At 32.2% G+C, this 26759-nt stretch overlaps 2 pseudogenes; one reads left to right on the top strand and one right to left on the bottom strand.

Moving 5' to 3' along the window:
• LOC148585020 (glycerol kinase-like) overlaps nucleotides 1–26424 on the top strand; it is a 31641-nt pseudogene extending 5217 nt beyond the window's left edge.
• Nucleotides 1078–14465, bottom strand: LOC148585021 (receptor-like protein 14; annotated as a pseudogene).
• Nucleotides 26425–26759: the final 335 nt, after the last annotated feature.

The raw sequence follows: 26759 nt of genomic DNA, 5'->3' as shown, positions 1-26759 counted from the left end.
CACCAAGACTCATTGCATTTGTAAGAGATAACAAAGAAGTGAACATAATCAGAGATTAAGTACAATTAAAGAGAGATTTGGGATGATAAGCATAAATATAAATGGAGGAAGGCCAGCTATTTTTTTTTTTTTTTTGAAGAAATTGGCGTTTTTATTGATAAATCAAGTCATACACTGCAGTGCTAAAGCCTCTGCATGTAGAGTCTCACGGATACAATCCGGGGGTTCATAAAACCACACCCTGTCCATCTCATTTTGCACAGCCAAACTGGCAAGAATATGAGCCACGTTATTGCCTTCCCTCCGAACGTACCCCAGCTCCCATGACGTGAAGGAATGTAGAGCTATCCGCAAGTCTTCAGTGAGGTATCCCTTTGCACTCTCATCAGGCAGCAGGGAATTCACTGCATCCACGACCACCTTCGCGTCACCCTCCAATTGGACCTGCTTCATCCCCATCTCAGTGCACAACTGAACCGCCATAATGGCTGCCAAAGTTTCAGCCGAAGTTGGGTCCAAAAAAACCCCGACCTTCAAAAGAATTTATTGCCAGAGTCAATGTCTTAAGGGACGCAAGTCTACTTAAAGATGATATAATGATATAACCAAACTTCAATATCTCCAATTTTGGAAGTAATGCTAGTCTTTCAAAACCTGAAAGATTCGAACTAATGACCTCCATTATATGAAGCGTAGTCCCTAACCGATTAAGTCGTGTCCTAAAAGTTATTTTACATTACACTTGATCTATTAATGTAACATAGTTGATAATTAAGGAGAATTTAACTATCCCAATTTAAATATTTAATTTTGAATGTTTAATGTGAAAGTATTCAAAATAGGTGCTTATTCGTAATTTTTTTTTCTTCTTTTAGGAGTAGATCGTAGAGACTTGATAAATTTAAAAGCCTACTAAAGTTACAAAGACAATATCCATTATCAAATGACAAAGAACTACAACAAAGAAGAAGGAAAATACAAGTGAACATCATGTCTCATATTAGAGCACAATAACCATTATTCGTAATCAGATGTACACCTAGCTATCATCAATACCACCATAGGTGTCCGTGGAAACTGAATATATCTAAGGATATAGACGGTTTGACAATTTTTTTAAAGTGTCAAAAATAGGATAATAACACCGATACTTAAAATCCTCAATTAAATTGAAGCATTGTTGTTGCCAGTAAGGATGAATATAAAGGAGAGTAGCTGTACCCAATAAGAAAATAATATAAGATGCGGTGAAGCTTGGAAAGAAGACCTGAAGATCTACTTCATACCATTTCCCTTCACTTGCATTTGACGATTTTGGTGGTGATGGATGTGACTTGTCTTCTTTGGTGCAACTATTCTCTAATGGTTGTCCACAAAGAAATGGATTTCCTTCGTAACTACTCTTATCAAATGTTGCAAACTGTGCTTTCATGTCTAGAACTTTACCTGATAAGTTGTTGTAAGCCACAGTGAACACTGCTAAAAAGCTCAAATCAATCAATATCGAAGGAATTTCTCCACTCAAATTGTTGTGGGAAAGGTCTAAACTCTCCAATAAGGTCAAATGTGAGAATGTTGGTGAAATGGAACTTGTCAAATGATTGTAAGACAAGTTCAATGCACGAAGTGAAGATAGCTCTCCTAGTTCCTGTGGGATGCTACTTGTTAGCTTGTTGCATGACAAATCCAATCCAAACATGTAATCAAGGATATCACCACTGTACAAGTTAGACCTGTATTTTGTGACAAACTCAATCTCAACTTGATCATCATATTCTGTCCACTTGTTATCTTCCTCATTATTCCATTCTATGAGCCTTTGGAATGTTGAAGCTATTTTCATGTTCGAGGAAATAGCAAAACTAGAATATCTATTATAGGCATGATCACTAACAATTGTCTTTCCAAAGGATATGTTGTGAAAGCAGTCCGGTATTTTTCCAGAAAGAGAATTCTTAGAAAGATCCATTATGTCTATCTTATTTAACCAACACAGTTGACTTGGAATTCTACCTCTGAAATGATTGCCCCTCAATAAAAGTATTCTTAAGCTAGAAAGTGCACCAATTTCATCAGGGATGCTACCAGAAAAGTTGTTATCTCTAAGGTCCAACGCAAAAGAGACGCTGAACGTGAGTTTAAAACAACTTTCGGTATTGCTCCTGTAAGTTTGTTTCCTTGCAAACGTAGGTGCCTAGCAGGCAAATTCAAGCAAGAAGGCATAGATCCCGAAAGTAAGTTATGGGAAAGGTCTAATAAGTAAAGTGAATTCTGTCCACAAGGAATCTGACCTTCAAAAGAATTGTTACTCATGTCAAGAGTCAACAAATATGTATTGTTTACAATCCATCTAGGAATTGTTCCTGACATATTGTTGTTGCTAATATCCAAATAAAATAGAATGAGAGGCACAACTGGTAGAGTTCCTGTGAACTGATTGTTGTTTAATTTCAAAGATAACAATTTTTCTAGCTTCAGTTGCTTTGAGAAAAACTCACCATTAAAGCGATTATTGCATACCTTCAAAATCGTCAAGGAGGTGCAATTGGCAAGCGATTCCACTGTTAACTCTCCTGAGAAATTATTAAAGGACAAGTCCAAAAACTCCAAATTACTCATGTTACCAATTGAGGATGGAAGATAACCTTCAAAACGATTTCGGGATAGATTTAGATATACTAAGTATGGAATAATCTTTCCACTATTTTCTTGAAGTTGCCCATCCAACTAATTGCCTGAGACATCCATAGACACAATACTCTCGTATCGATCTAGTGGCAAATTAAAATTTACCCACGAAAGAATTATTTCGAAGATTTAGCTCTCGCAGTCCTGTATTGTTTTGAAGCAACCAAATGGGGAAGCTTCCTTTCAAGTTATTGTGAGATAGATCAATTCTTTCCAATTTGCGCTGGTGAAAGAGAAACTTGGGAATATTTCCGGTGAGCTTGTTCAAATAACAGTGACGAAGTATAAGAACCTTCAATTGAAACGAGGGGTCCCAATCCGCCAAATTTTCAGTTTCTATCTCTAGTTTGTTGTTTCCACTTGCCAATATAATCACCTCAAGCTTAGAGTGATTAGCCAATAAGCTGAATGAGAATAGCCCCTCAAAAAGGTTATAACTGAGATCAATGTACTCAAGTGATGTAGGGCTAGCTATTAGATTTGAAGAGACGTTTCCAATGAATCGATTGCTAGATATATCTAACAATCTAAGAGATGTCAAATTGTTTAGGCATGTAGGAAGGATCCCTTCAAAGAGATTATGATAAAGATCTAACTCTTGAAGCTTCTTGAGTGCGCACAAATCTATCAAAAGGAATAACATTAGAAATGTCTATCTTAATTATGTTCCACTCTAAGAATCAACAAGAAAAATCAGGTTTTCAATATTGGGTTTTTCAAAAAAAAAAAAAAAAAAAAAAGAGTAAATGGTCAATTGTTGAGTTAAATCAACCATGGTCCTTCACCTTATCTCACATCTTTAATCAATTGTAGAAAATGTACTATATAGGTAATTAAGACTAACAATTTGCAAACACTTGATTTTCTTGTCGATTCTTACCTTTTGGAAAAGGGCCATTGAGCTGATTCTTAGCTAATGATATAGCCTTTAAAGAAGATAGTGCCCCGATATATGGAGAAATACTTCCGGTGAAAGAATTTCCACTCAAATCTAGAATCTCCAGCCTACTGAAATTAGACAAACCTACCACAAGTGAAGAAAGATATATAGTGTCAATATATAAAATATTTAAATGGCAAATCAGCTAATAATAAATAGAAATTATATTTCGAGTGCAACTTATTTTAGCCTTGATATTAGATTACCAAATGTTTTTTAGTCGATTATTAGAATGAATTAAGAGTCCTAGTCCTAGTCAGTCAGGTAAGCGCAAGGGTACCGAGAATTAACCGTATTGCTATGCCAGTTTACCATGAGATTGGAAACGAAGCTATTCAGTCGTCTGAACAAATCTTGACTTTGTTTTAAAGAAGAAAAAGGCTGCTTGAGTCTTCAAATAGCATCTGACAAAGCAAGCCTTATACTTGATAAACACATGTTCAAATCCGTCAAAAGGAATAAAGTCGTCTGAACAAATCTTGACTTGTTTTTATTGGGGTTTTCATGTCTACTGGATGCTTTTTACATGATTCAAATTTACATTAGGTTTCGTACACCTTATGTTGCCCTTTCTTCTTGTGTTTTTAATACTTTCTAGTACTTTTTTTTTTTTAATTGCAAGTGACACATGTTACATTCTGATTGGTACTGATGTAGCATATTAACCGATTGACCAACTATTCTAAACGCAAATACTAATTTGTCTTTTGTGATTATTTCAAGGTGTGTTTAATCACTTTTTAAAAACTAAGGTAGTTATTTGTTCAAAGTCCAAACCACAAGGAGAAAAAATACATTTATCCCTCAAGGCTCAAACTTAAGTCTCGCTCATTACCTTGGATTGTTAGGGGGCCATAGAAATCATTATCCCTTAAATCCAACTTCTCCAAGTTTTCAAAAGCCAATAATTCTGCATAAAACAAAACATAGAAAATTTCAAACATAATTGAAAGTTTCTATAAAGTAATATGGAACATCAACATATCTTTTGCAGGAAAGGATCCTCCTATATTATTCCCAGCAAGATTCAAATTTTTAAGAGATTTGACTGCACTCAATGATTTAATGAAGCTTTTATCAAAATTGTTTTCCCTAAGATCTAAGGTCTCTAGGTTCTCCAATCTTGACAAGCTTTTCAAACCTGTAATAGATCTATTAAAAAAAAAAAAAAACTATGCAATTTGTAGTGTTTAGAAGAAAAATAGCGTATAGCTTAAGCAAATCTGGCTACTCTAGTGTTATAGTCAGCAAGAAACCGTAAGTGAATAATTAAATGGTAAGCATAGCCTCATATGCAATGTTGATTATAATGCACATAGGAAAACACATTGATGCATTTCATGTTTCACACAACTTTCTTTGTGTATGTATTTCGGACATGATGGACATTCAAGAACAATTGTTGTTATTCAAGTCAAACATCAATGCTAATTGCCGAAGAAACCAAAAGAAACCAAAAGACCAAAAGAAACCACCAACCCTCCAATTGCCGAAGAGAGCAAAGCGATGGTGACATTTTTTTTATTATTTTATTTTTTTATTTTTTTTATTATTTTATTTTTTCGTTGAAGCTTCAAAAGCAAGGACTGGCTTAACCCCAATGAGGTCAACAGAATCTTCATAACGAAAGACGACACTTTTTTATTATTATTATATTTCTATTATACCCTTATTCTCTTAAAAACTAAAATGAAAAACTAAACTAAACTATTTTTTTCTTTTTTTTTAAAAAAAAGCCAAAATTCCATTAAAATACTTGCCGATTTTTGTTAGATGTCACATTAATGCTAATAAAATTGTAATACAAGTGTCACTGTTAATATATATATATATATATATATATAACTAAAAGAAATTAATTTTTAGGAAAAAAACTAAAAAAATATACCCCTAACGTTTTTTAATTAATTTTTTATTTTATCAATTTTTATTTCAGTTTTTAAGAGAATAAGGGTATTATAGGAATATAATAAAATAGTGGCATTTTTTACACATTTTAGTAGTTTGATACACCAGTTTAGCACATTATAAACTTCATGGAGCTATTTAAAAAATGGATGTTAGTTTGGTGAGCTTTATTATATTTTTTCCAACAATTTAATAGGTACTTTTTGTTTTTCTCAAGTAGAAAACGACTCCCTCTGAAACAATGTTCGATACACGTTCGGATGATGAATTGGGCCATTTGAAAAAATCCCTATGGAAATGGAAAATCCGATTCTTTAATAATTTAGTTTGACGTCGGACAAATTTGATCAGGTTGACTTTTATTGTGTACATATAGCCAGAGATAGAAACCCAATTTGTACACGAGAGAGAGAGAGAGAGAGAGATTTGTCAACCGCTCTACCCATTTGTCTTTGTGTTTTTATTTTTATTGCTTACTCAATGTGTGTTTAATTAATCACTGTTTAAAACTTAGAGATCTAATTGACAAAACACCAAACCACATCAACAAATTTTACATTTACCCCTAATAACCATTATTCACCGTTGAGAGCTTAAATTAATTATAAATTACTTCAATTTGTTTTCTCACAAAATCATTCGTCTTTAATTAATTTTGAAATTTGCTGTTGTTTTTATTTTATTGAAATTAAATGCACATTTTCGAAGGTCTTTTGCTTCCTATAGGAGGGAGAGGGAGGACATAACTATTGGAATTGGGAGACAAAATTGAAAATGGAAAATCTAAAGGTGTAAGAATAGTTGTGTTAAGAAAATTCTAAGTATTTGCTTTTTATTGCCTGGAGGGTGAGTGATTAAAAAAAATTAACGTATCGATTGAAACAAAGAAAAATTTTGCAATTTTTCGAGTGGGGAAGAAATCTACATAATATTTCCTAAAATCTTTGAATGTGTATGGAGCAAATTGTGAGTTGTGTCATAAAAACTAAACAATTAGTTACAAGAGCTTCTCAAGAAGACTGGAAAATCCTTGAAAGCTAGCTTGAGTACTGTCCAAAGACTTTTTTGGGCACTATGAGAAAGAGGGGAAGAAGATATTAGATCCTAGCTAGCTAGACCGCATGTGATTTGCCAATGGAGCAAGATATTCTTAGTGGCTTTCGTAGTTTCATTGTTTTGAGTACTTTTTTTTTTTTAATTGAAAGTGACACATCTTACATTCTGATTGGTACTGATGTAGCACATTAATGGATTCGGCCAACTTTTCTAAACACAGATACTAATTTGTCTTTTGTGTTTTTCTTAATGAGTATTGTTTAATCACGTTTTAAAAACTAAGGTAACTATATATTTATCAAAACTTCAAATCACAAGGACAAAAGTCGATAATTATGCATAAAACAAAACATAGAAAATTTCAAACATGAGCGGAAGTGTCTATAAAGTAATACGGAAGATCAACATACCTTTGCCAGGAAATGATCCTCCTATAGAATTCGAAGCAAGATTCAAATTCTTAAGGGATTTGACTGCACTTAATGATTCAATGACGCTTTTGTCGAATTTGTTGTCGCTAAGATCTAAGGTTTTTAGGTTTTCCAATCTTGAGAAGCTTTCCAAACCTGTAATAGATCTATTAAAAACAAAACTATGCAATTTGCAGTGTTCAAAAGAAAAATAGCGTTTTATAGCTTAAGCAAATCTGGCTACGCTAGTGTTATAGTTAGCAAGAAACCATAAGTGATTAATTAAATGGTAAGTATAGCCTCATATGCAATGTTGATTATTCTTAGTGGCTTTCGTAGTTTCATTGTTTTGAGTACTTTTTTTTTTTTAATTGAAAGTGACACATCTTACATTCTGATTGGTACTGATGTAGCACATTAATGGATTCGGCCAACTTTTCTAAACACAGATACTAATTTGTCTTTTGTGTTTTTCTTAATGAGTATTGTTTAATCACGTTTTAAAAACTAAGGTAACTATATATTTATCAAAACTTCAAATCACAAGGACAAAAGTCGATAATTATGCATAAAACAAAACATAGAAAATTTCAAACATGAGCGGAAGTGTCTATAAAGTAATACGGAAGATCAACATACCTTTGCCAGGAAATGATCCTCCTATAGAATTCGAAGCAAGATTCAAATTCTTAAGGGATTTGACTGCACTTAATGATTCAATGACGCTTTTGTCGAATTTGTTGTCGCTAAGATCTAAGGTTTTTAGATTTTCCAATCTTGAGAAGCTTTCCAAACCTGTAATAGATCTATTAAAAACAAAACTATGCAATTTGCAGTGTTCAAAAGAAAAATAGCGTTTTATAGCTTAAGCAAATCTGGCTACGCTAGTGTTATAGTTAGCAAGAAACCATAAGTGATTAATTAAATGGTAAGTATAGCCTCATATGCAATGTTGATTATAATGTAGGGAAACACGTTGATGCATTTCATGTTTCACACAACTTTCTTTGCATATTTCCGACAAGATGACATTAAAGAACAATTGTTGTGATTCAAGTCAAACGTCAACAAAATGGGATGTAGCAATTGAATTGAAATTGACTTGTTCAAATTTTTGAACAATAAAAATTCGAAAAGAAAACAAAAACAAAACAGAGGAATGAATGCAAATTGAGAGAATTGTGACTTGTGGTATAAACTAAATAAGTAGTTTAATAGAAATATGAAAGATGTGTGTAAAGTGGTTATGAAGCAATTGAAAATCTCAAACTCAAGTCTCTCTCTCTCTCTCATTACCTTGGATTGTGAGGGTGCCATTGAGTCTATTTTCACTTAAATCCAACTTCTCCAAGTTTTCAAAAGCCGATATTTCTACATAAAGCAGAATATAAAAAATTTCAAATATGATTGGAACTGCTTGCATTTTCTATAAAGTAATACTAAAGATCAACATATGTACCTTTGATTGGAAAGGATCCTTCTATGTAGTTAAAACCGAGATTCAGATTCTTAAGGGATTTGATTGCAGGCAATGATTCTATGATGCTTCTATTTAAATTGTTCATACTAAGATCTAAGGTCTCAAGGTTCTCCAATCTTGACAAACTTTCAAAACCTGTAGTCAATCTATTAAAAAAAAAAAGAAAGAAAACCAAATATAAAGGGAAGAAGTCTAGTGATAGTAAATTACCTGTAGTTGTATTCAAAAATCCCAAATAATTTTTTGCAAGACTCAATGTCTTAAGGGACGCAAGTCGACTTAGAGATGGTATAATGCTAAAATCAAAGAAATTAATACCAAGGTCTAATATCTCCAATTTTGGAAGTAGTGCTAGCCTTTCAAAACCTGGAAGAAAATGACACAATTAAAAAGAACTCCATCATATGCTTCAATACAAAAATTTCAAGATTAATTTGATAGAAATATTCTATTTCAAATTGGTTTTCATACTTTAGCTTGAACCTTATGATTGATGTTAAGACATTGGCGGCTCAATGAAAATTGAAGTTTAAGGCAAAAAATTAAAATAAGACATTTTTAATTTTAAAATATTAATATAATAAATTTTTATATTAAATAATAAAAATTAATTTAAAATCATTCTTCTATTTTTTGAGATTTAAAATTACTAATTAAATTTTCACGATCGGGCCTTGTTTGATAAAAGGGTTGGAGTTGGCCTAGATACTATTCATCACCATTTCCCAAAAAAATCAACATCAAAACATTCTAACTTTTTTACTTTTTATATCATATCATTAATTTTTTATTATTATTTAAATAAAAAAATCACTACAAAACAAATTTTTTTTTACTTTTTCATACCACTTTTTCATTTTTTTTATACCAAACATTCTTACTTTTTTTTACATCAACTACAGTGTCTAGGCCAACCCATTTACCAAACACCACCCAAGTTTTGTTAGTTATTATTTCAATAGATAATATGGTTAATCCACTTTATCTTTTTTGTAAGATAGTCAAATGTATCTAGAAATTAATTAGGTTGTGCACTAAAATCAGCGGCACAGTGACGACAACTATCAACTAAAATCAATAGCTTCTGATTGTAAGTATAATATATAAAATATTAAAAAAATAAATAAAAACTTGTAGAACTAAAAGGCAAAAGACTACAAGTGATCAAATAAAATAAGAGAAAAAAAACATACGAAATTTTTTTGTGAAGAGAGGTTGGGTTTTCATAATTTTCCTTGGGAAATGGGAGTGGAATTGCAAAAAAGTTAAAAAAGTATCGTTCAATTTGGTGAAAATAAAGCTGGAGTTTTGGAAATTGGATTATGGGAGAGAGAGAGAGAAGGGAAAAAAATAAAAAATAAAAAGCTTAAAGAGTTTTACTACAGAACCCAAGAATTGAGCTAAAACTCTATTTAAGACGATATAAAATGAGCTATTTAAAATAAGGATCATTTAAATCTGATTTTATGGTTTATATCAATTGCTTAATTCTAATATATATAATCCATATTTTTATCTTTTCTATAATTCATTGAGAAATTAACTTTGATAAATTAATTTTAGCATGACATATAATTCAGAATCACGCGGGACACCCGTGATTCAACATAATTATAAATCTTTAGAAATTAATATTTGTAATTATCTATATCATTGTTAAAGAGGTAAATTCGAACCCAGCAATTCTTAATTTTATCACGGAAGAGAACAAAATGGCTTAAGGACATCTTTTTGGTTTTTTATTTCTTTTCGGGTGTAGGGAATTGACCGGGATATCCTCAAATTCTCAATCTGAACCGTTGGATGTTGATTCAACGGTCCAGATTATTTCACTAATAAAAAAGTATTTAAATTTAAAAAATAAATCAAAATTAAAATAATAAAAAATTATTAAATAAATAAAAAACTATTTACACTGCCCATCTCTCTCCTCCAGTACCGTCTTCTCTTCCTATCTCTCACTGCAAAACAACCAAACCCACTGCAACATAACCTGAAGTTAAAGACCTACCTCTTTATTTTCTTCCAAATTTTGTTTGTGTTTTAATTTTGTATAGAGAGGAAGGTTGGGTTGTGATGAGTATGGTTGGAAAATTTGAGAGAAGAGAGAAATAGGTTGAGTGGGAGAGTGAATTTGAAGGAAGAAGAAAATTTCAGGAAAAATTTCACCGCATCAGCCGGTCTGGGGTGGCCGGACCACCCCAAGGTCAAAAAAATTTGTTTTTGGCTTTGGCCCTTGGGGTGGCCGAACCACCTCCAAGGGCCGGTTGGGGGTGGCCGAGCCACCCTCATGGCCCTTGGGGTGGCCGAGGATCGTCAACCCCCAAGGTAGAGGCTTTGCGATGGAAACGTTGGTGGAGGTTGTGGTGGTGGTGTTGCCCAAATAGCGGCGGTTCTGGTGGTTGCTCTGGAGGTGGTTTTTCAAGGGATGGTGGTGTTTGGTTTTGTGGGTACTGGTGGTTTTGGTACGGCTTGGTGGCGTAGAAGCCATATTAGACACCACTATACTCTGCCTCACACAATATAAAGGAAAAAGTAGAGTCTTTAAGAGAGAAATATATACAAAAAATGTGATCTTTCTCTCACTGTGGATACTGAATATGGGTTTTGGTAGGGTTTGGCTGAGGAAGAGGAGGGAGGAGATGAGGCCATTTTGGATGAGTATGCACAGAGAGAGAGAGAGAGTGAGAGAGAGATGGGCAGTGTAAATAATTATTTATTTATTTAATAATTATTTATTATTTTAATTTTGATTTATTTTTTAAATTTAAATAATTTTTAATAAATTTTTATTAGTGGAATAATTTGGATCGTTGGATCAACATCTAATAGTCTAGTCTAGATTGAGAATTCGAGGGCCTCAAATTTCCTCAGGAATTCTAGGGTCTTGGTCCGGAGGGAATTAGACAGAAGACGTTCAAAAGCAGGGATTTGATAATATTTCTTTTATGTTTTGTTTTTTTTTTTTATGTGTGTTTTAAGAGGGATTTGATATGATAAAAGAGGGCTGACGAATTAGAGTTAACTGGCTTAGAGCCTCTGCTACGCGTCAGTTTTATTTTTTATTTTTTATTTTTTTATATATAATTAAGTCAAAAAGTCTTTAAAAGATTATCAAAACAAATTTTATTTTCTTCTCTTAATTTACAAATTAGCTACAAAAAATGACAAATGTTCATAAGATCATTTTAAACCATAAATTTACTTAATAGGATAAACCCACATATCCAATAAATTTAAAAATTCATAAATTTTAGTTCTTATAAATTAAAAAGTGTTAAATATTTGTTCTCATATATGTAGTTTAAAATGAAATATAAAGGAAAAAAAAATTCAAAATAAAAACCTAGATTAATTAATTATAGAAAATGAATAATTACGGAAAAAAGTACAATTAACGAAGCTTTGAAATGATGAACATAAATATAAAGGAAAGAAGGCTAGCGATAGTAGATTACCTGTAGACGAGCTCAAATAATTGCCTGCAAGACTCAATGTCTTAAGGGACGCAAGTCGACTTAGAGATGGTATAATGCTATAACCAAATCCAAAGGAATTAATACCAAGGTCTAATATCTCCAATTTTGGAAGTAGTGCTAGCCTTTCAAAACCTGGAAGAAAATGACACAATTAAAAAGAACTCCATCATATGCTTCAATACAAAACTTTCAAGATTAATTTGATAGAAATATTCTATTTCAAGTTGGTTTTCGTACTCTAGCTTGAACCTTATGATTGATGTTAGACATGGACGGCTCAACGAAAATTGAAGTTTAAGGCAAAAAATTAGAATAAGACATTTTTAATTTTAAAATATTAATATAATAAATTTTTATATTAAATAATAAAAATTAATTTAAAATCATTCTTCTATTTTTTGAGATTTAAAATTACTAATTAAATTTTCATGTTCAAGTTTTGTTAGTATATATATTATTTCAAGAGATAATATGGTTAATCCACTTTATCTTTTTTGTAAGATAGTCAAATTTAACTAGAAATTAATTAGGTTGTGCACTAAAATCAGCGGCACAGTGACGACAACGATCAACTAAAATCAATAGCTTCTGATTGTAAGTATAATATATAAAATATTTTAAAAAAAAATTAAAAACTTATAGAACTAAAAGGCAAAAGATTACAAGTGATAAAATAGAATAAGAGAAAAAAGAAATACAAAATTTTTTTGTGAAGAGAGGTTGGGTTTTCATAATTTCCCTGGGAAATGGGAGAGGAATTGCAAAAAACGTTAAAAAGAGTATCGTTCAAGTTGGTGAAAATAAAGCTGGAGTTTTGGTAATTGGTTTATGAGAGAGAGGGGAAAATAATAATTAAAAAGCTTAAAGAGTTTTATTACAGAACCCAAGAATTGAGCTAATTAAAACTCTATTCAAGACCATATAAAATAAGCTATTTAAAATAAGGGTCATTTAAGTCTGATTTTATTGTTTATATCAATTGCTTAATTCTAACATATGGAAAAAGTTTTCCTCCAAGTTAGGTTGAAGAAATTTCCTTCAACCTAGTCTGTAAGTGACATGTGTCATTTTTTTTTAATAATATGCGAGAAGCACATGAGTTTTTAATAAAATTTATTTTAACTTTGCCCCTATTATTAAAAAAACATGTGCATCTCACATGTTTAAGGGACATATGTCACTTTTATAGACTAAATTGAAGAAAATTCCTCCAATTTAGTTTGGAAGAAAACTTTGTCCTTCTAATATATATAATCCAATTTTTTTTTTTTTTTTTGAGTAATCGGATATATTGTATTTATTGCAAATGCTGCAAAGCAGAAATCTCTGCTTGCAAGAGGTCACGTATCCAATCCGGTGGGTTATTATACCACACCATATTCAACGGTTCGTGTGTAGCCAAACGAGCCAACGCATGAGCCACCTTATTCCCTTCGCGACGTGTATAACACATTTCCGTCCCACTCTCATCAGGGTCAACCGAGTTTATTGCAGCAATGATAGTCTTCGCATCTCCCTCAAGTTGCACCTGCTGGATCCCCAACTTGACACATAGTTGGGCAGTTGGGCTGCCATAATAGCAGCCACGCCTTCCGCTGCTGTAGGATCCAAAAACCCACGGCGAGTTTGGCTTTGCGAGGCTACATCTGCCCCAGTGTCTTTTTATGTTTTCTATAATTCATTAGAATTTAATTTTGATAAATTAATTTTAGCAAGACATAATTCAAAATCACGCGGGACACCCGTGATTCAACAGAAAAAAAGAAAATAAAAATAATTATAAAACTTTAGAAATTAATATTTGTAATTATCTTTATCATTGTTAAAGAGGTAAATCTGATCCTTGTAATTCTTAATTTTTATCACGGAAGAGTACAAAATGGCTCAAGGAAATCTTTTCGCTTTTTATTTCTTTTTAGGTGGAGGGAATTAGACTGAAGACGTTCAAAAGCCATCTTTTCAACGTAGCATTATATAATTTCTCTTTTTCGTTTTTTTGTGTGTGTTTTAAGAGGGATTTGATATGAGAAAGGAAAAGCAGGGGAGGCTGAGAACATACCTTCATTTGGTAGGCAACCACCAATTACATTGCCGGACAGATTAAGACTTCTCAGCTCCTTGAAAGGCGCCAACAGTGACATGTTTAGCAACCAATATTGCTTCTTCTCTTCATTTTTTAAGAAATAGTAATAAGGATCTTCATCGTAGTAATCAGGATCTTGGTTTAAGTTGTAGAGGGAAAGGTTGATAACGTGAGCGGTGGTGGAGTTGCACGTGACCCTCTCCCAACCACAACAATCACTCTTTGCATCGTCGATCCACGAGGGAAGAAGGAGGTGACCTGCATAAATAATATTGGATTTCAGAAACACCTTCAACTCAAGCAGAGCAATCCTCTCTTCATGGAAGCAGGCTGCGTGCTCATGAAATTGAAGAAACACAAGTAAACCCCACAGCAAGGCTTTCAGTAAAGGCGGGTCTGCCATTGAAAAAAATTGTTTCATTAATTTGTAGGTAAACCAGCTTCTTCCTTTGCACACGAAAGGGAAAGCTCAATGTAAAATTCAAAGAAATATGGTCATTATATATAGAAGTTTGAGAGCTAGAAGGTGGGTGGTGGGCATATGAAGGGATTTGTTTGAAGGTTGGAGTCAGTGGCTAGGGTCAGTCTTCTAAACTAGGGACCCAGACTTTGTTTCTAGGGTCAGTCTTCCAGCGTATGGGACAAGCATCTCCAGACTTTGTTTTTCAAATATTTGTCACCTTACATGGAAAAATGACTTCTACCGGTCTTGAGTGAAGTCAAGGTAAATTATCCCTTACGGTGATTGAGGACTAAATACAAAAGCCTGTTTAGAATTGCGTTTGAAAAATAGAACTTTTAAATAAAAAAGAGCTTTTGGACAAAAATTTCATTTTTTAACTTTTGCCAAAAGTACGTTTTGGTCATTTTGCGCTTTTAATTTTTTTACCAAACAAGTACTTTTTTCTTCAAATAGACTTTTTGAATATTAAAAGCACTTTTAAATCTCTCAAACGCAATCTCAAACATGCCCCTAAAGCATTTTCATTGGCCGGGCTATTCATTTTATGTAAGAAAGTGGTTTAATTAGTGGATTGAGTACTAAGAGGGCACAAGATCAACCCAACATAAATAGTCTATCAATACATACTTGCACATAAATCTCTAAATAAATAAAGTCACAAACTCTTACAAACAGTTTACCCACCGGTAAAATGCCCCTTGGAAAGGAATAGTGCATAAATATACAACAAAGTATGAGTAATTTTACAATAAACATATATATTTCATAATAATATACAAACATATATACATTTATCCGAAATATATGAATTAAGTGAAAAGGTCGGGGTAAAAAAAAAAAAGGGTACACTGTAGATTTGTGCGAGTAAAAAGCACGATGACTATGTAAGCAAATACATGCTTTTAACGGTTACGGTCATAATTCCTTTGTTTCCTCATTTTCAATGAAATCAATTGTTTGATTGCGCCAAGTATCAAAATCAATAGTTTTACAAACAGCCACTGCGGTGAGAAATGTGAGGATTTGGCAGAATTCCATTGCATCCCAATTGTATATATTCATGTATACCAGAAATTTCACAGCTACAAAATGTGCGGAAGAATGATAATTACGTTAATATATATATATATATATATATATATATACCGGAAATTGAACCGAATTCAAGAGAAGACAACTAAAAGGAAAAAAAAATCGGAAACCTGAGAATTTATTTATGTTTTTCTTTTTACTAACCAAATTTTAAGAAATTCTCATTTTGTTGTTGAAGTTTCACCAAGGCAGTCAATTTTGATATTTTCTTATTGCAACGTTTATCTGAATAAATATTAATTTATTCGATATGGTCAATGATCTTATTATATATTAATATTGTGAAGTTTTAATTTTTAATTTATTTTTTATAATTATTATTAGTTATCTATATCATCGTGTGTTCTTGGTATTCTTTCTCATAAGTGGTTGAAATATAATATTTTTCTTATCTTCAAACTGAGAGATAGTTTTTGTGATCCTTATTTGGTCCAATAATTATGGGAATGAGGGATTGATTGCCGTGTTTGAAGGTTGAGGTCAATGCGTAGATACAGATAGTCTTCTGAAATGCAAATGAAATTGAGGAGCTAGGAATACGCATTATATTCCAGCACATGGGTGATGGGACAAGCACCTCCACAGTACTATTTTTAGTGTTTTTTTTTTTTTTTTTCAAATCTTTGTATCTTACATGGAAAAATGACTTTTATTGGTCTCCAGCGAAGTCAAGGTAAATTGTCCCCTATTGGTGACCATGCCCAGAGGGCTAATTAACGGTTTCTATATGTATATGAATTAACTAAAATGTAAATATATGATCTCACCTCATACTCATACATAAGTTCAAAATCAATACCCTTGGATTTTCTTTTTTCCCCTTTGTTATGTTGTCTAAGATTTGAGTAGTTTTTTCAATGGCAAACCCATGAAGAATGAATGCACAAGATTGATCAGATCAGAACTTCACCCGTTTGTAAGTGCAAGGGTATATGACAAAAAATTGATATTTTAACTAAACATAATTTTTAAGTTTATTTATTTATTTATTTTTTGCATTAATTTTCTTATGTTTGTAGTAATAATTGATATTTATACGTTAATATGATTGAATAAAAATATAAGAAATATTTGTTGATTTTTTATACTTGCTACGCTGAAAAATGCTTTGAACAGAAAATATTTTATGTTGAAATAAATAGAGCCTTAATTTAAAAATAATAATAAGAATATACAATAATATTTACAAACACCAACAATGGTAGAAAGGCACCCGAAATCGCTATAACTCATTGTAGAAAGAACTAATAGAGACTTAGCTCTATGAGCAATCCTTTTTGCTTAGCTTATGATACTAATGAAATGAACCCAAAATGTCAGCCCATTGTCATCAATAGTTAATTGGAATTATAAAAAAATAAAATAAAATAAAAAGGAGAAATTGTGTTAATTATGGCTATTCCAGACAATTTTTCCCCAAAATCTTGAAAGCAATTAATAACACAATATTTTTTTATTCTATATTTCAATTACGAACAACAATTGTTAAATTCATCGTTATCCTTCAAAAAGAAAAGAAAAAAAAAAAAGAAGGAAGTTCTCATTCACGGACATAGGAACTTTTATTTTTATTTTAAGTATATACAAATGCACTCAATATATAGCAACATTCAAGGTCATGGGAATATCCTATTCTTTTAATGAAATAAGTAGAATTTTAGCTACAACTTATTTGGCTATAAACATGTATGAGTGTTAATCATATTAGCATATATTATTTTTGGATTTAGAAAAAGAGAAGTCACAATAGGCCTTCCTTCATATGAGTGTTACCTTCAAGACTATTATCACAAAACAAAGTCTCAATTAAAAAAAAATGATTAGATTTGAATAATTAAAAGAAAAATACGAACTTCTTAATTGAAAATATAAAAACTTCTTAGCAAATAATGGGAGAACGCGCAATAGATTTAGAAAAATGAAAAACTGGACTTTGAAAGTTGGAATTTAGTGTTAGGAATTCCACGCGGACATGGACTGATTAGATTAGACATACAATTTTTCCGCAAATTAAGTCATTGGCCAACATGTTCAACACCCCTTAATTTCCACTCTGACATGGATTGGCAGCCTCAATTTCCACGTTACAGTGATGTGCCTTCATTTTGGTAGTTAAATTACCTACAAAATCACAAGATAAATAAAAAGAAATTGAGAATAATATTATTATGTTACCATTCCAGCGTATGGGACAAGCATCTCCAGACTTTGTTTTCCAAATATTTGTCACCTTATATGGAAAAATGACTTTTACTCGTCTTGAGCGAAGTCAAGGTAAATTGTCCATTTCGATGACCGAGGGCTAAATAACAGTTAAAGTCTGTTTAGGATTGCGTTTGAAAAATAGAGCTTTTAAGTGAAAAAAAAAACTTTTAGACAAAAGCTTCATTTTTTAAACTTTTACCAAAAGTACGTTTTTGTCATTTTTAGGCTTTGTGGACCCTTAAAAGCGCTTTTAATGTTTTTTACCAAACGAGTATTTTTTTTTCAAACTGACTTTTCGAGTATTAAAAGCACTTTTAAGTCCCTCAAACGCAATCTCAAATATGCCCTTAGAACATTTTAATTGGCCAGGCTATTCATTTTATGTAAGAAAGTGGTTTAATTAGCGGATTGAGTACTAAGAGGGCACAAGATCAACTCAACATAAATAGTCTATCAATACATACTTGCACATAAATCTCTAAATAAATTAAGTCACAAACTCTTACAAACAGTTTACCCACCGGTAAAATTCTTCTCGGAAAGGAATAGTGCATAAATATACAACAAAGTATGAGTAATTTTACAATAAACATATATAATTTATAATAATATTTTACAAACATATATACATTGATCCGAAATATATGAATTAAGTAAAAAGTTCGGGTAAAAAACAAATGGGTACACTATATATTTGTGCGAGTAAAAAGCACGACGGCTATGTAAGCAAATACATGCTTTTAATGGTTACGGTCCTAATTCCTTTGTTTCCTCATTCTCAATGAAATCAATCGTTTGATTGCGCCAAGTATCAAAATCAATAGTTTTATAAACAGCCGCTGCAGTGAAAACTGTGAGGATTTGGCAGAATTCCATTGCATCTCCCAATTGTCCATATACCACTTTTTCTTTTTTTTTTTTCCTTTTAGCAAATAGTGTTTTTTTCAATTTCCCATCTACTGTCACATACCAAATAGTATTTTTTCCTCTCAATTTCATAGTTTCACACAATCTCTAATCACAAGGTTACATTACTGCAAATAGTTTTTCCTTTTTTTTAAAAAAAAAAAAAAAAAAAAATTGAGATATGTAATCACATTTTTGTATGGATTTATTTTTAAATTTACTATCAATTAATAGACTTGCTATATAAAATTTTATATTTAAATTGCAAATATTTCAAAATATGAAACTCGTCGTTGAATTGAAAGATTTATTTCGTTAGTTATATTTTTTAGTATTTTTAATTAATTTTTGTTTAACTATTGTTTTATCTTGCCACCTATGAACCAACCTTTTTTTTTTTTTTTTTGAAGGAAAATCATTCTTATCTCATTAATAGAGAAATCAAGAGCATTAAAACTCTTACAATCACAGAACATGACGTTCTGAAAGATCTTAGCCGAAGCTAAAAGATCAAAGTCGTAACTAAAAGATTACACATCAAAAACGCCAAACATCCGCTAACCTATAACTAATTTTCAGTTGGAATAACAGATCTGCGCTAGGCAGACACAAACTAATGCATAGGTAGCTCTTATTCCTCGACGCTGGGATCAACAGGACCCCATGCCGACACACATCCTCCTGAACCCGAAAGCCAGGATATCGTTCACATCCACAACCCCAAGGGTCTGGACCAACCTTAATTTGCCACTGATCGTAATAAACACTTGACTTATATATATATATATATATAATACACATTACTCTGTTTTTATTTTTTTTAAAGGCACGTTACTCTGTTTTGGTGTGCTAACCAATTACCAAAACAATTCTTACAATCTTGAAAGTCCCTCAAAACCTTTTTGGGACTGTGTTCGGTATCAGTTCAACTTGCCTTATTGCATATTTGAAATTGTGTTTGAGAAATATAGCTTTTAAGTTAAAAATTACTTTCTAGCAAAAGCTTAAAATTAAACTTTTGTTAAAAATGTGTTTTGGCAATTTTTAGACTTTTCGAACCCTTAAAAGCACTTTCAATCTCTTTTACTAAACTAGTACTTTTTTCTTCAAATAAACTTTTTGAGTATTAAACACGTCCTCAAACACACATCCAAATAGGCTCTTAGAGGATCTAAAGCCATTCCAAGCCTACAATGTATGAAGTAAAATGAATCCGGTAAAAAACAAAATGGCTACTACACTGTCAAGATTTAAAAATAAAATTAAACAAAAGTTGAAGAATATAACTGACGAAATAAATAAATAATTCAATAAAAATTAATTATTTCGTAAAACATATAAACAATTCAACCATTGCAGGGAGGAACATCTGCCCTAATTTTTTTTTTTTTTTTCGCTTATGCAAGTGATCATTTCAATGGTAGCAAAACAAATGGTTTTACAAACTGTTCATCTGATCATTAGTAGATCAAAATAAGAGACAATTCACAAAAGTTTAGGAGCAGATTATAATTTAGGAGCCAAACACGAACACAGAAGAAAGCAATGCCGAAATGACAAGTTTCAAAAATACAACATTAGATTACTACAAGATAACTTAATTAATTAAGAGAATAAATGTAAAATTGGTCATTGTGATTGGCTTAAATTACAATTCACTCTCTGTAGTATAAAAAGTAATTTATAGGTCCTTGTAATTAGCCTAAATTACAAATTACTCCATGCGATATAAAAAATAATTTATAGGTCATTAGAGTAGACCAAAATAACAGTTTACTCCCTGAACTTAATTTTCCATTAAATAACTTAACAAAATCCATTACTATAGCACGTCACACCCACAAAAAACGTGACACTTATTATTATTAATTTATGACTTTCAAAACTGACAATTATAATTTTTCACATCATTTTAGGACGCCAACTTATATAGATTACACATCAGCCCTCACTCCATGTCAAATTCTCTTAAATGCGACCATCAGATTCTCGCAAAATGCTTCCAAATCATGGTGAGGAAGATGAAAATAAGGGAGGGTTACACATTGAGTATAATTTTGAGGGTAGAAGAGATTAGATTAATTTGCTGTAGCAGTATGACGTTGAGTGAGGGCCGATGTGTAAACTTAGCCGGTGTCCTAAAATGATGTGAAAAATCCTAGTTGTCATTTTTTAATGTCAAAAATTAATAATAACACATGTCGCATTTTTATTGGGTATGACATGACAAAGTAACAAATTCTGTTAAGTTACTTAATGGAAATTGATTTCAGGGAACAAACAGTTATTTCGGCCTACTCTGAGAACCTTTAAATTATTTTTTATACTATAGAGAGTGAGTTGTAATTTACTCTAACTACATAGAATACCTATATATTATTTTTTATACAATTAGAAATGATTTGTAATTTAGGCCAACCACATAAACCAATTTTACATTTATTCCTTAATTAAGGCTCTAATGCAATCCTAGCTACATTTGAATGCAGTCGTGTGTTATTTTGAGCCTCATTCCATTTCCTTTCCTATTTCTGTTTACTTGTACGTTGCACTTTTAGTTTTTTTTTTTTTTTGTGAGATTTTATAGCACAAGAGAGGCTCTTAGAGGGTGCTTTTTATTTTTATTTTTTATCAATGTTAATTCTAACTTTCTTTATTTTTTTATTTCTGTTTACTGGACTTTCGAAGTTAAATGCACGGAATTTCATGGACCGATTAAATTAGACATGCACATTTTCCCGAAGTCATTGAAAATATATAATTAATGCATTAAAACATCAATATTCAATACCCCTCAATTTCAACGTTACTTATGTGCTTCCATCAAGACCTTTTTTTAATGTTACCAGAGAAATCGAGGTAAACTGTCCCCTCGTGACGATACCGAGAGAGTTAGCTAAAATTTAAATAACAGTTTCTATACAAAACAACCATAATTTTTTTTTTTTTTTTTTTCTAATGTTTCTTTATCGACTTAGAATATGTTTGAAATTGTATCTGTTAAACAGAGTTTTTAAGTCACAAAACGTTTTTTTTGACAAAAACTTCAATTTTAAGTTTTTACCAAAATTGCATTTTGACCATTTTTTAGGCTTTTTAAATCCTTAGCTTTCAATTTTTTTTATCAAACGCGTACTTCTTTTTTCAAATTGACTTTTTGAGTGTTAAATACACTTTTAAGCCCATCAAACGCACATATTAATAGATCCTTAGTACTATGGTCCAACTCTAATTACTTGTAGGATCTAACAAACAAATAGGAGTCTGCTTCCTCTTTCTGTAACACGCTTCCATATTTTTTTGTTTGTAATTATTTTCATGGTTGATTACACGTGCAAAAGATGTAATTATTGGGTGCATATATTTTACTCCTAACATGCGGTAATAATTGTATTCATCCGAAATGGTGTTGTAATGATTTTGATGTTAGGTTTATTTGAAGTAATAAGTGTGGCACTTTCTTGTAATTATGGGCTTTTTGGTTTGCCAGAGTAAAGGTGATCACATCACATGCTTCCATACCAAGCTTCAAAACCATTTTTTTTTAAGATTAATTGGAGACTAATCACTTGTGCAAAGACAAATATGAAAAAAAAAAAAAAAAATGCTATAGATGTGATTAGTGTAGATAAAGCAGAAATTTTTGTATTACAGAAAATAAATGAAACATTGTTTGGCTACAATTCAAAACACACTTTTCTTACGATTTGTAGCCGAGAATGCTCTGATTCCTACACTCAAAAGCATTTTAGTACTTGTAATATGTTTTATGCAATTACAAAATATCTAGAAGATCATAAGATAGAAAGGATAAATAAAAAGAAATTGATAAATAATCTCATGGATATCATGTTTGCAAGGAAGCATCTTTGCATTGAGACCTTTTTTCCAAATCTTTGTCACCTTACATGGAAAAATGACCTCTACTGCTCCCTAGTGAATAAGAAAGAAAAGGCATATGAGTTATTGAAAACACTAAAAATTATAATTTTAAAAAGTTGAAGGATGGGAAAAGGATCCGGGGCAAATATATAGCAAATCTCATTGTTAAATTATACGATTTTTTTCCTTGTAAAAAATAAAAGGTGTATATGTTTAACTCATGTATGCATTAATTGGTAACCGTTAAAGAGATTATTATCTTATTATTCATAATTTTAAACAAGGAAAAAAAACATCATGTCAACAAAGCAATTTGGGCTTTGCAGTGACTAAATCAACATAATCCATCAAGTAGTGTTGTGCAAACCCAATTTGATCTGGGCCTCATTCTCAAACCTATAGCTTATTCGGGCTCGGCCTAACTGAAAGATGAGAATTTGTATTGGTAGTCCAAGTGCGCAAAAAACAAGCTTCATTGGGCTATTCATTTTAACTAAGAAATGGTTTAATTAGCAGATTGAGTACTAAGAAGGCACAAGATCAACCCAACATAAATAGTCTACTAATACACTCTTGCACAAAAGTCTCTAAATAAATCAAGTCACAAACTCTTACAAACAAGTTACCCACCGATATCCATGCTTCTCAGAAAGGAATAGTGCATAAATATTCAACAAAGTAAAAGTAATTTTACAATAAACATATATAAACTTGAGGCAGAGAGCAACATATATCCGTAATGTTTGAATTAAGTATTGAGTCAAAAACAAATGGGTGCACTATAAACTTGTGAGTGTAAAAAGCATGATGGCTATGTAAGCAAATACATGTTTTTAACAGTACATTCTTGTTCTTAAGGGGTGCCTCAATCGGTGGAAACCATGCCTAATTAATCGGAGATCATTAGTTCGAATCCTCCTCTTCCTCTTGTGTGGGCATGTTAAAAAAAAAAAAAAAAAAAAAACAGTTACAGTCCTGATTCCTTTCCCTCATTCTCAATGAAATTAATTTGTCAAGTATGAATTCTATAAAGCTAATCTTAATTGTGCGGTTTAAGGCCAACTCAAGAATTTCATGGCATATATATACACAATGCAATTAATAGTAAAATGTCAAAGCCCATCGTAGTCATAGATAGTAATATTTTACAAAAAAAGAGTAAACAAACATGGGGTCGATTTAGTAGCATCACATTCATCAGAGAGAGACATAATTGGAGGGAAAAAAGGATATTGAGAGAGAGATCAATTAGTACTTTATTCATAAATTTGGAGTTAAAAAAGCCACATATTACAACTCTTATCTTAATAACTATAATAAGCTTGCAAGTCATGCCATCTATGAACAGATTGCCAAAGAATGGGACAAAATATCCCAGCCTAATTTGTTAAGACTCTCACGCATCCTAAACCTCTCACTGAACGATTAATATAGAATATAGGAGTACATGTTCTTTTTCTGGATGAATTCGTGTACCTTATTTGGGTTTTTCTGGTTTTAATTTTACAGAAAATTGGAGAAGGACTCATTTTGTGCAGGTATGTGGTCTGCCCAAAAGCACCTATTTCAGTGCAGTGAAGCTGCTCTGGTTGATAGAGAATGTGGATGCTGTTAAGGAATCACACCCGTGTGAAAGCAGGGGATTCTCTTTTTGGTACGATAGACACTTAGTTAATCTGGAACTTAACAGGTAGCATAAATGGAGGAATTCATGCTACCGATGTTTCGAATGCATCAAGAACAATGCTCGTGGATCTCAAAACACTTAATTGGGATAAACCCACTTTAAAAATCCAGCTGAAATTCTGCCCAAAATTGTCAGTAATTCTGAGCTTATTGGACAAATTTCCGAAGGTGACCAACATGCAGCAATGTTGGGGCAATCTTGCCGGAATGGTGAAGCTAAAAGCACCTATGGAACTGGTGCTTTCATACTTGTCAAAACAGCTGAAGAGATAATCCAGTCAATGCATGGGCTCCTATCCACTTTAGCATTCAAGCTTGGCCCCAAAGCACCAACAAATTTTGCTCTGGAGGGATCGATTGCTATTGCTGGAGCTGCAGTTCAGTGGCTCAGAGACAGTCTTGGGATAATTAGTAGTGCGAGTGAGATTGAGGAATTGGCTTTAAAGGTTGAATCCTGCGGTGGGGTTTACTTTGTGCCTGCTTTTACTGGATTGTTTGCTCCTTGGTGGCGTGATGATGCTCGTGGAGTTTGTATTGGGATCACAAGGTTTACAAGCAAGGCTCACATTTCTCGAGCTGTGCTCGAGAGCATGTGTTTCCAAATCAAAGATGTGTTGGATTCCATGCAGAAAGATGCAGGGGAGGGGGGTGAGGTTAAGAATGAGAAGGGGGAATTCTTGCTTAGGGTAGATGGTGGTGCTACTGTTAACAGTCTTTTGATGCAGATTCAGGTTTGGGCTTTCTGTGTTTCTTTTGTCATATTTTTTTCATTTTAGTGTATAGTTCAACATTACCAATACATCCTTTTTCCCTATTTTTCTATCAACGCCCTTTTTATAAAGAAAAATGCTAGGTGTACCAAATTTTTTACCAAAATATTGGTTACCAAATGATGTCTCACCATCACATTTGAATTTGGACCATTTATGCTTCATGTGGAAATCATTTGCAACCTTTCTGTGTGCAACATGATGCTAGTTTGAGTTGCTTTGAGTCATCGACTGAATCTAATTTCCTGCTGCTTATGGATTCCATATGAATAAGTGAATGAAGCGACTTCAAAAGGCTTTGGTTTTTAGAGAGAAATTTTTTTTTTTTCAATCTTTACGTGTAAAAGGGTTTTGGTTCCTCAAAGTCTTGAACCTACACGGGTGGAATTAGAATTTTAGGTGGGAGAAGAAGAGAAAAGACATTTTAGTGGAATAAAAAATAATAATTTTGGAGGGCATCTAATAAAAATCGGTAACTTTTCTAAATTTTAAAATTTTGAGAGTGCAATAGTGCCTACCTAGTTTCGCCCGTGAACCCACAGCCTCACTATTCATCCTATTTTTATATTGGAGAAGGATTACATTTTGAATTAGAGTTGACTGGTTTCTTTTTTCATAAATTTTGGTAAATAATCATGGGCAGCTATTCTATGTTATATATGTTTGCTTAATCATTTCCTTCAAGTTTTTAGCTACTTCTTTACGTTCACTTATTTGATAATATGTGAAAGGAGTGGTCTTTCGGGTTTTTTTTTCCTCAACCAATTTTTAAGAAATTATCATTTTCTTGTTAAAGTTTCACCAAGGCATTCAGTTTTGATATTTTCATATTGCAATGTTCATTTGAATAAATATTGATTTCTTAGATATGGTTAGTGATCTTATATTATTATCCCGTGTAATCTAATTTTTCTTCAAACTGAGAGCTCCTTTTTGTGGTCCAATAATTGTAAATTTTGTTTATTAATGTTTTGTAGGCAGACTTGTTGGGAAGCCCGATCGTGAGACCAGCTGACATAGAAACAACCGCTCTTGGAGCAGCATATGCTGCTGGATTAGCAGTTGGTTTTTGGACAGAAGATGAGATATTTGCTTCTGAAGAAAAGTTAAAAACTGCAACCATTTTCCATTCAACATTAAATGAAGAGTTAAGGAAGAAGAAGGTGGAATCTTGGTGCAAAGCTGTTTCTAGAACTTCTGACTTGGCTGATCCTTCTCTTTGATATACTCGTGTCAATCCTGTTCCATTATCCCCTGTTTTATTTTCCCATGTCCTTTTGTCTTGAGTTATGGAATGTTTAATGTTGGGTACATTTATGTGAATTATGGAGACCAGAATGTATTGAAGTGAATAAAATTATAATAATGCTGATTTATACTGTAAAACACCAAATTATCAATGCATCCATATTATAATTAATTTGATTAATATCATCAAAGTGTGGGTTTATCTTTTCAATATGAAAATACTCAACCATTTTCTTTTTAAATCACTGGGAGTTTCCCATTCTTATCTTTCACGGTCTTGCTAGCTTTCGGATTCCCCATGACATCCTAGAGGAGGAACAAGTCATGTGCTAACTCTAATTTGATTGCCAGCACACACACCTCATTGCCAGCGCCCCACTCCTCATTCTTCCTCTCTCAGACAAAAAAACGTCTGCCTTCCTCCTTCTGTTCTCTAAGAACCGGAGATGATTTTCCTATCTCC

The sequence above is a fragment of the Corylus avellana genome, chromosome 6 (genome assembly GCF_965113065.1).
Source record: "Corylus avellana chromosome 6, dhCorAvel1.hap1.2, whole genome shotgun sequence".
Lineage (NCBI taxonomy): Eukaryota > Viridiplantae > Streptophyta > Magnoliopsida > Fagales > Betulaceae > Corylus > Corylus avellana.
The sequence above is the reverse complement of the archived record's forward strand: the minus strand, read 5'-3'. Positions and strand labels throughout refer to the sequence as shown.